Source organism: Salmo trutta, chromosome 12 (assembly GCF_901001165.1).
Source record: "Salmo trutta chromosome 12, fSalTru1.1, whole genome shotgun sequence".
NCBI lineage: Eukaryota > Metazoa > Chordata > Actinopteri > Salmoniformes > Salmonidae > Salmo > Salmo trutta.
The window spans coordinates 22,182,120-22,192,708 of NC_042968.1; positions in this window are offsets into that span (position 1 = coordinate 22,182,120).

Sequence of the window (10,589 nt, forward strand, 5' to 3'; positions counted from 1 at the left end):
AGAGTGTGTGTAAGTGTGAGAGAGAGAGAGTGTCAGTGTGAGAGATAGAAAGAGAGAGAGTGTCAGTGTGAGAGATAGAAAGAGAGAGAGTGTAAGTGTGAGAGATAGAAAGAGAGAGAGTGTAAGTGTGAGAGAGAGAAAGAGAGAGAGTGTAAGTGTGAGAGAGAGAAAGAGAGAAAGAGAGAGTGTAGGTGTGAGAGAGAGAGTAAGTGTACGAGAGTGTAAGTGTAAGAGAGTGTAAGTGAGAGAGAGTGAGAGAGAGAGTAAGTGTAAGAGAGTGTAAGTGTGAGAGAGAAAGAGAGAGAGAGTGTAAGTGTGAGAGAAACAGAGAGAGAGAGAGAGTGTAAGTGTGAGAGAGAGAGTAAGTGTACGAGAGTGTAAGTGTAAGAGAGTGTAAGTGAGAGAGAGAGAGAGAGAGAGAGAGTGTAAGTGTGAGAGAGAGAAAGAGAGAGAGAGAGAGAGAGAGAGAGAGAGTAAGTGTAAGAGAGTGGAAGTGTGAGAGAGTGAGAGAGTGAGAGACAGAGAGAGAGTAAGTGTAAGAGAGTGTAAGAGTGTATGAGAGAGAGAGAGTAAGTGTAAGAGTGTGTGAGAGAGAGACAGAGAGAGAGAGAGTAAGTGTGAGAGAGTGTAAGAGAGTAAGTGTAAGAGAGTAAGTGTGAGAGAGAGTGTAAGAGAGTAAGTGTGAGAGAGTGTGAGAGAGAGTGTAAGAGAGTAAGTGTGAGAGAGTGTGAGAGAGAGTGTAAGAGAGTAAGTGTGAGAGAGTGTGAGAGAGAGTGTAAGAGAGTAAGTGTGAGAGAGTGTGAGAGAGAGTGTAAGAGAGTAAGTGTGAGAGAGTGTGAGAGAGAGTGTAAGAGAGTAAGTGTGAGAGAGTAATAGAGAAAGACCAAAGGCTGAATCTTTGCCAAAGGAAATTTCCATCTCATGCTCTATTACTCCACAGCTACTGGTCAACATCATTATTCCCACACTGAACTGAGAAATGGCCAGGAAACCCTAAACAGGTTAATAAAGTCCCCAAAGCTAGGGTTTTGATTGGCCATTTTTTGCTGAAGAGCATCCAAACTCAATACTTTTCTCAACACTGATAAGTTGTGTCCTAGACTAAGAGGTTTTGTCTCAACCCAACTCCATAATGTACAAACAAATCCCTCAACTAGACAATACGTAGAAGTGAATCACAATTCAAATAAAGATGTTACCTTAGCTCAGAGTGTGGTTATGCAAGTAAACACCATAGGTTATGAGACAGTATGTCTCCTACAGATGTAGGATCTTAATTTGATCACTATTTTGTTGCTGAGAATTTTCTCAGCCTTTCTTTTTTTTAGGTTTAAAAAGGCTTCTAAAGTTTGTCATTTCCACTTTGAAAACATTTATCAACCATTACAAAATGTCCATTAACTATAATCCACATAATAATTCATATTTCCTGTTGCTGCAGAATTCTGTTCCTGCTGTAGCAAACCACCTCAAATTAATATACTACATCTGTACCAAGGGCCCCGTGTACAGTAGTCACAGTGTAACCCTGTGGTTTACAGGGACGTGTGAGCCACTGTGGTCTGTGCACTACACACGGAGAGCCAGCATGGCTCCTATTACACCTCTGTGCTGGGATCCTTTAATTGCCACCACACATGGAAACATATTACTCTGGGTGATGATGCTGGTAGTGGAAAGTTCCCAGCAATAAGGCCTGTGGGTGCCGGTGCTATGCAAGTTGATAGTGTGTGGGCAGAGGATTATTTTCTCTAATACGGGCATGCCCACACTGGCACCCACAGAGCCCTCTGTTTGAGCTGAATAATGAAAGAAACAAGCCGTCATGGTGGCTGGCATTGGAGGTGTTGTTAAAGTCTTTGAGGTTTTCTCCCCGTAGGCTTCAGTCTGCTGCCCTGAATAAGAGGGGCTTTGTTAGATCAGTGGTGGAGGCTTTGGAGAAGGCTGTTGGACAGGACTGTCTCTGAGGGGTTGTGTAAGGGCCGCCATTGCACACACACAAAAGTACACACACACACACACACAAGCTCGTACACAGGTATACACGTACAAACACACACACTCACGAACACACACACACACACAATCCCTCTCTCTCTCTCCCCCTTTCAGTCACTCTATCCATCAGGCATTATCTCCCATAGGCCAGGCAGAGCGGGCAGCGAGACATGGGTGAGATTAGGAGTGGAGACAGCATCAGTGATGTCACGGCTCAGGAGGGAACCCCAGAAAACCTCAGGCTCTTTTTCCAGCCAGGCCTGATCATCTGAGGTTTCAGTCTGACGAAGGGGGAGGAGGGAGGCAGGGAAAGTGAAGAGGGGTTTGGGCAACATTTAAAGCCTTGTGAAAGCTGGTGGCCCATGGCTTGATTGAAGTGTGTGTTAAAGTGGTAATATCAGTGATAATGATTCCAGCTTACTCATAGTACTTATGCTGTTCCAGTGGCCCAGATCATTTCTCTTGACAGGACCATACATCTATAGGCAGGGGTTTCTCTCTCTCTCTCTCTCTCTCTCTCTCTCTCTCTCTCTACATTTGTAAACGATAGTTTCCATTCGACAAATTCAGGAATTTTTATAACCGTTTTGTTCCGTTTGCTTCTGTTTAAGAATTTTGTTTTCTACAGAATCAGCGGAATGAATACACCCCTGACCACATGTAAACACAGTTCACTTTCATAGCAGCCACGTTTTATTCCTTCTCGCATCTATGAACTCTCCTCCTCTCACCTTTTCCCTTCACTTGTGGACTTCAATGCACAACACATCAGCTGTATGCGACCAGGCAAAAAAACTTTCCAAGCCAAACTGCTACACCCAGCACACATTGTTGTCACCATATTAGCTAAAGTAACGTCATAGTCAGCATAGCTAATAGATCTAACGCGTTAGTAAACCTGCTACAATCATGCAGTGACGTTACAGTGTACAGTCAGTAAGCAGTTACACTGGCGGGCCCCGGTGGCAATACATTTTTAAAACCAAAAGCTTACTTTAACTTGGGGCTGGTTTTCATAGTTCAGGCTAGACTCCTGAGTTCCAGTGAAGGAAAACCTTAACGCTACAGCATACAATTACATTCTAGATGAGTTTGTGCTTCCAACTTTGTGGCAACAGTTTGGGCAAGGCCCTTTCCTGTTTCAGCATGACAATGCCCCTGTGCAGTAACGGTTATTTAATGGTTATTCGAGATTGGTGTGGAAGAACTTGACTGGCCTGCACATAGCCATGACCTCAACCCCATCGAACACCTTTGGGATGAATTGGAACGCCGACTTCGAACCGGGCCTAACTGCCCAACATCAGTGCCCAACCTCACTAATTATCTTGTGGCTGAATGGAAGCAAGTCCCTGTATCAATGTTTCAACATCTAGTGGAAATCCTTCCCAGATGAGTGGAAGCTGTTATAGCAGCAAAGGGGGGTCCAATTCCATATTAATGCCCATGATTTTGGAATGAGATGTTCAACCAGCAGGTGTTCACATACTTTTGGTCCTGTAGTGTGTATGTCACTGCAGTTGTATTTTTCACATCATATATTATAGTAATGAAAATACTATTTAAGGAGGAGACTGAGAGAGAGAAAGAGAGAGATTCCACATATGTGTTTAGAGCCAAACTCAAAGCACTCATGCGTACACTCTTCTCCTTTGCTTTTCTCCTCTCAGACCATATGATCCTCCTTCCCTCCCTCATCCCTTCTTCCCTCCATTCTTTTCTAATTATTGTCATATCTCCAGTCACCCATCTACCCTGGCTCCTAAAAGGCATGAGAACACTTCACAATGACCTCTCCATATCCTTCCTTGTCCAATCAAAGCATAGAGTATTGACCTCCATATCCCCTCTTGACCAATCAAAAATGCCTATGAGCTGCCAACAGGGAGATGACCGCATTCCTTTCCTCTCCTGGCAGGAAGTGGAGCTCCTTAAAGCCCTGCTGGGAGAGATTCTCCCTCTTTCCCTTTTATCCCTCTCTGGCTCTGAACGAGCATAGACAAACAGCCATGAATTGGTCATTAATATTGTCGCTGAGCTGTGTCCAACTTTGTCCAAGTTGAGTTCAAGCTGAATCCCATGTGACAGGGAGACCATCCAGGTTCCGGGGTGTGTCACCCCTGAACCTGTCCCCCTATCCCTTTAACCCCGTCTGCTCATTTCATCTGTCTACCTCAACACTGTAGGAGAATGCCATTTCATATAATCGCATGTCTTTTTCATTATTCTCTCTCATTTTTCCCATGACTGTCTGCTGTGGCACCCCTGAGCTCTTCTCTTCAGGAACCATCTCCCTGTGTTAAAATGATCTATGTCGTTGAACTGGGGAGGACTGCGACGAGCATGTTCCCATGTAGATGAGGCTAGACAGCAGCAGCAGAACGGCTTGGCAGAGAGTTCCTGAAATGTGAACCGTAAAGTGGTCTCCTCTCGCTCTCTGTCTCCTGATCTGCAATTAGATCAATAGTTCAATTAGGTTTGCCAGTTTAAGTGAGAGGTTTCCTGCTATTATAGCACTATTACAGCACTACAGGAGGGCTCACTTGATTTGTCAGACAGATGGATTAAAGGGTGAGTGGAATAAAAACAAGGTTTTTGTCCAATGATTGATCATTTACCTCAAGCATCACTTTTCTGAGTATTTGATGGAATAGTTCCAAAAGGAGAGTATGTGACAGGGTCAAACAGAATATCAAAATGATCCCCTGGTAGATAGGCCTCCACTCTAACCCTAACCCTGTAAGAAGCAAGTAAGAGTGTTAATATAAACAGTGAATAGTGCTGTGTCAAACTCTGTCCTTTATGAAAAAATGGGATCTTTCAGAGCTGGATGTGACGGTCAGATACGTGTGTGTGTGTGTGTGTGTGTCTGCGTATGTGTGTGTGCAAGCTTAGCAGGCAGTGTTGGGGCTTGTGGTAGTGCCATGCCCCCAACAGTAGTTTATCTCGGACTCATACATGCCCCCCCTTGGCAGGGTCGATCCTTGGGGCGCCCTGCCCCAGCACAGCTCCATTAGTGCCAGTGTTAACCTTGCAACAATGTTGTGACATCCTCGTTTTTCATCCAACCCCTCCCCTCTCTCCCATCTCCCTCCTCCCTTGGCCAGGCCCCAGATCTTCCCCAGATGAGCAACCAGAGTAGAGGGGGGGGGGGGGTCTGTGGGTCCAGCTGGCAGAGAGACTCCACCATGCCTTGGAGTCAAAAGACAGTTAACCCACCACAACCTCAGATACTACAGAGCATATTGGTGTAGAAAATAACCTAACGTCCTTCATTCGTAATTTCAACAGGACGTTTTTGCTTTGACAGATTAATTTGTTATATCTTTACCGCTGGAGATAATATACTACGAAAATAAAAGTTGCATAACAATCACACATGGCTAAATGCAACATACACATAAAAAAGTTCTGTGAAATATAATTTACATATGTCTCATGTATATTTATGAGTGGTGAGGGGTATTGAATCTGGAAGAAAGAGCACCACAACCTCACCATGTATATTGGAATATCTGAGTGGTTCCTATGTCTTCATCCTCTCATGAAAGAAACATAAAAGGGGCTTTGCTCGCCTTTATCGAAAGTGTCTTTTCAAGTAGTACAGTCTTGATCTCCTCTCATCCTCCCCATTTCCCTCAATCTGCTGTTTCCCCATTCATCTTGAGTTAGGCTGGAGTCCTTCAAAATCCCAACTTTAAACAGGGAACACAGTGAGTTGAAACGTTCAGTGTTTTGTTGGTCTCGGGAGGGGAGGGAAGGCCTGTACTTTGGTGTCAGCCTTGACATGTAGGACAGCTCTCGTCAAAATGGGCCAAGAAGGAGATGTTTGCATTGATAGAGCTGAATGCATAGGAGCAGTATGGTGTACATATTAGGACATACACTACATCAGACAAACAACGAATGCTGTCAGCATACAACACACACAATGACAACAATGCCAGTCATGCATTGTTGTCGTTGTGTGTGTCGTGAGAAAAATCTGAAGAGTTTGCTGTATTGTCACCCAAATCGCTTACCTTCTCTCCTATTCATGTAAATCTCAGTGCATGAATACATTTCTTCAGGTTGACCTTGGTGGTGCTGTTTTATACGGCAGTCTAAAAGGTGTTGAGTGTTTCAACCTGGAGGTTAAACCAGGTCTTGGGTGTGAAGGCAATTACGTGCAGGAGATGGTGATGAGACCTCCAACCCACCCAGCACCTTCTCTCTTTTCCATGTTTTGGTATTCCTTCCTAATGGCCTCCACTTCTTTACCCTCCTCTGTCAGACAGTAGTGAGGGATTCTGGGATCCTCTGCCCTGCAGCTGTGTAAACTTAGATATCCTTTGACATTTCACCTCAATTCCCCACTGAACTCTCAGCTCTCTGGTCCCCAGAAGTGTCAATACACTGACGCTTCTCGTTTGTCATGCTGCCGTGTGAGTCCTCCTATCTCTCTTCAGCGCCACACCAGTGGAAAAGCTAACATACAGCATGTAGGACTATTGCAGGGGACTCCAACTATTGGATATTATATTGGAATAATAATTTTAGGTCCATGAGAATATCCTTGATGTACTTTGTATTACTAAGTCACACGATTCTACCCAGTATTGTTATGAAGCCAATGGCTTTTTCTCTTTCTCTCTTTTCTCACTGTTGTCTCACAGTAGGTTTTTTGTGGCATGGTGAAAAAGCGTGCAGCATCCTCTCCTTGGCAGGTGTTTTGCGTTTCTGCTTGTTGCTCTCCTGTACATAATCAATCTGGCTGAGGCCTTTGGAGAGAGAGAGAGAGAGAGAGAGGAGAGGAGAGAGAGAGAGGAGAGGAGAGAGAGAGAGAGAGAGAGAGAGAGAGAGAGAGGAGAGGAGAGAGAGAGGAGAGAGAGAGAGAGAGATGAGAGAGAGAGAGAGAGAGAGAGAGAGAGAGAGAGAGAGAGAGAGGAGAGAGAGAGAGAGAGAGAGAGAGAGAGAGAGGAGGTAGAGCAGAGCGTGGCCTGCCTGCCTCACTACAGCGACAAACGCGTGGCAGTGGATGATTAAATGGATGTAATGTATATTCCTCCTCCTATTTTGGCCTCCGAGTGTTTTGCGTTGCATGTCTATTCTTCCCGGACGCTGGCGCGATCCATCATATACGCCACTCTGATGGATCTCCATGCCCTTCCTAAGCTGCCCCGGACACCTACTTACTGTATCCTTTTACCGCGGCAGAGCGCCGAATAACTCCCGTCGCCCTGCCATGACACGACTGAGGCAGGATACTCAAGAAGTGAATTACTGCACACTGATATCAAGCATTCTGTGAGCGAGGGAAGAAAAGAGGTTTGGAGGAAAGAGGGATGTAAGAGGCCGAAAAAACATGACAAATCAAAGTAGTATGGAAGGGAAAATCTGGATAGAATTGCTTGGTTGTTACAGTGCTTTACTTGAACAGGGATGAATGAATTAGTTATTTTTTCCAGCACTCAGGATTGTCTGTGATAAAACATTCAATCAGAGTTAGCCCTGGGCTGGGTGCTATTTTAGCGGTGGATGTAGGCTACTATGTTCCTCTTTCTAGGGATATTGGCCTGTTTTATAAAGGCTTTATAGAGTAGGACCTTACTATGTATGATATGGCCCTTAATCATAGAGTAGGACCTTACTATATATGAGATGGCCCTTAATCATAGAGTAGGACCTTACTATGTACGGTATGGCCCTTAATCATAGAGTAGGACCTTACTATGTATGAGATGGCCCTTAAACATAGAGTAGGACCTTACTATGTATGATATGACCCTTAATCATAGAGTAGGACCTTACTATGTATGGTATGACCCTTAATCATAGAGTAGGACCTTACTATGTATGAGACGGCCCTTAATCATAGAGTAGGACCTTACTATGTATGGTATGACCCTTAATCATAGAGTAGGACCTTACTATGTATGAGATGGCCCTTAATCATAGAGTAGGACCTTACTATGTATGATATGGCCCTTAATCATAGAGTAGGACCTTACTATGTATGGTATGATCCTTAATCATAGAGTAGGACCTTACTATGTATGGTATGACCCTTAATCATAGAGTAGGACCTTACTATGTATGGTATGACCGTTAATCATAGAGTAGGATCTTACTATGTATGGTATGGCCCTTAATCATAGAGTAGGACCTTACTCTGTATGGTATGGCCCTTAATCATAGAGTAGGACCTTACTCTGTATGGTATTGCCCTTAATCATAGAGTAGGACCTTACTCTGTATGGTATGGCCCTTAATCATAGAGTAGGACCTTACTATGTATGAGATGGCCCTTAATCGTAGAGTAGGACCTTACTATGTATGGTATGGCCCTTAATCAGAGTTTCAACTATCATTACATATTCTCTTGTCATACTCTGACATGTTGGGTGGTCACACAAAAAACCTAGCTGCATTCAGTTAAACAATAAAAATGATATGCTGATTGTATTTTGTTTTATTTTAGCTTGATGATCTATTACAATATTGCAATTGGTTTTAGTGCACAAGGAAAAATGTCATACTACATGAACAGGGAACCTTGTGTCAGTTATCCACAGTTACATGAAATGATCCTAAACTCTACCAAAAACAATCAGGATTTTATCATCAAAACCAATCAGGCCTATAAGTCCCCTTTAATCTAACGACTCGCCTGTTATTGGCTTTCATCAATAAAATAAACAGATCTAGCTAAATTAAATCCTCTGATTGGAGTAATACATTTCATAAAAACTTCTCAATCCCTTAGGCCATGGGTTTAGTGTGCCTTTCTCACTGCATCTCAACCGCAATGTTCAAGAGCTGTTTGAATTTAAGGGCAGAATCAAACATGGGTGTGCAGTCTTCCTCTATCTCAGTACTGTGTAAATGAGAGAGATGAGCCCTGATGTAAATGTAAGCACTCTAATAAGCAGGCTTAGGGAGTGGTGAGTGGCCCGCACTATTAATTATATCCTGATGAGTTGCTATCATGGAGGCGTAATCTTTTATAAGCCGCTTTTTGACTAACCTCACGCCAAACCTCTCACTATTATATCCCCAAACTGAGACAACAGGCCTGCTTATTTAAACCTTCCAGCCCGGGGCATCGAGCTGGAGAAGAGTTACTGAGAAAGAAGTGTAATGGGCAGTTCTGGAAAAAGTAACTCATTGTCATACTCAAGTAAAAGTGACTACAGAAAAAGTGAAAGTCACCCAGTAAAATACAACTTGAGTAAAAGTCTAATAGTATTTGGTTTTAAATATACTTAAGTATCAAAAGTAAATGTAATTGCTAAAATATACTTAAGTATGTAAGGGAGTGCGTAACTGGCGGCAGGGAAGTCAGACACAGGAGAGCAAAACTGGGTAATCAACGGAGCAGTTTTAATCATAAAACCACCGGAAACCAGAACAATAAACACATGGGTACAAAACCCGTCGCGCACCAGAGAAAACGTGCACATGCACTTACAATAAACAATTCTGCACAAAGACATGGGGGGAACAGAGGGTTAAATACACAACATGTAATGAGGGAAATTGAGACCAGGTGTGTGAGAAGACAAGACAAAACAAATGGAAAATGAAAAGTGGGTCGATGATGGCTAGAAGACCGGCGATGCCGACCGCCCGAACAAGGAGAGGAACCAACTTCGGCGGAAGTCATGACAAAGTATCAAAATTAGAAATGCTTTCAAACTCCTTATATTAAGATGACACAATTTTCTTGTTTTTAATTTATGGATAGCCAGGGGCACACGCCAACAAATGAAGTGTTTGTGTTTAGTGAGTCCACCAGTAGGGATGACCAGGGATGTTCTCTAGATAAGTGTGTGAATGGGACCATTTTCTTGTCCTGATAAACATTCAAAATGAAATGAGTACTTTTTGGTGTCAGGGAAAATGTAAGGAGTAAAAAGTACATCATTTTCTTTAGGAATGTAGTGGAATAAAAATAAAAGGTGTCAAAAAAGTAAAGTACAGATGCCCCCAAAAACAACTTAAGTAGTACTTTAAAGCATTTTTACTTTACACCACTGGTCATGGGGGAATATCGTTGTGTGTATGGAAAGAAACTCCTATCAAGCCAATGTGATTAACCTGAGGTATTCCGTTCTTACATTGGCTATTATACAGTTCTGCACGTGCCTCTTCAACATTAGGGCTCATCTCTATGTTCTAACCTTGCTGCGCCTATAGAGGGGGTCCAGGTCTACCTGTGGGTGGGTGAGGGCGGTGAGGTGGGGGACAGGTGTGGAAGGAGAGGGCCCAGGTGACCCGGTGCATGGCAGGTTGTGGTTAGCGCGTGGGGACAGGTATGGAAGGAGAGGGCCCAGGTGACCCGGTGCATGGCAGGTTGTGGTTAACGCGTGGGGACAGGTATGGAAGGAGAGGGCCCAGGTGACCCGGTGCATGGCAGGTTGTGGTTAACGCGTGGGTACAGGTATGGAAGGAGAGGGCCCAGGTGACCCGGTGCATGGCAGGTTGTGGTTAGCGCGTGGGGACAGGTATGGAAGGAGAGGGCCCAGGTGACCCGGTGCATGGCAGGTTGTGGTTAACGCGTGGGTACAGGTATGGAAGGAGAGGGCCCAGGTGACCCGGTGCATGGCAGG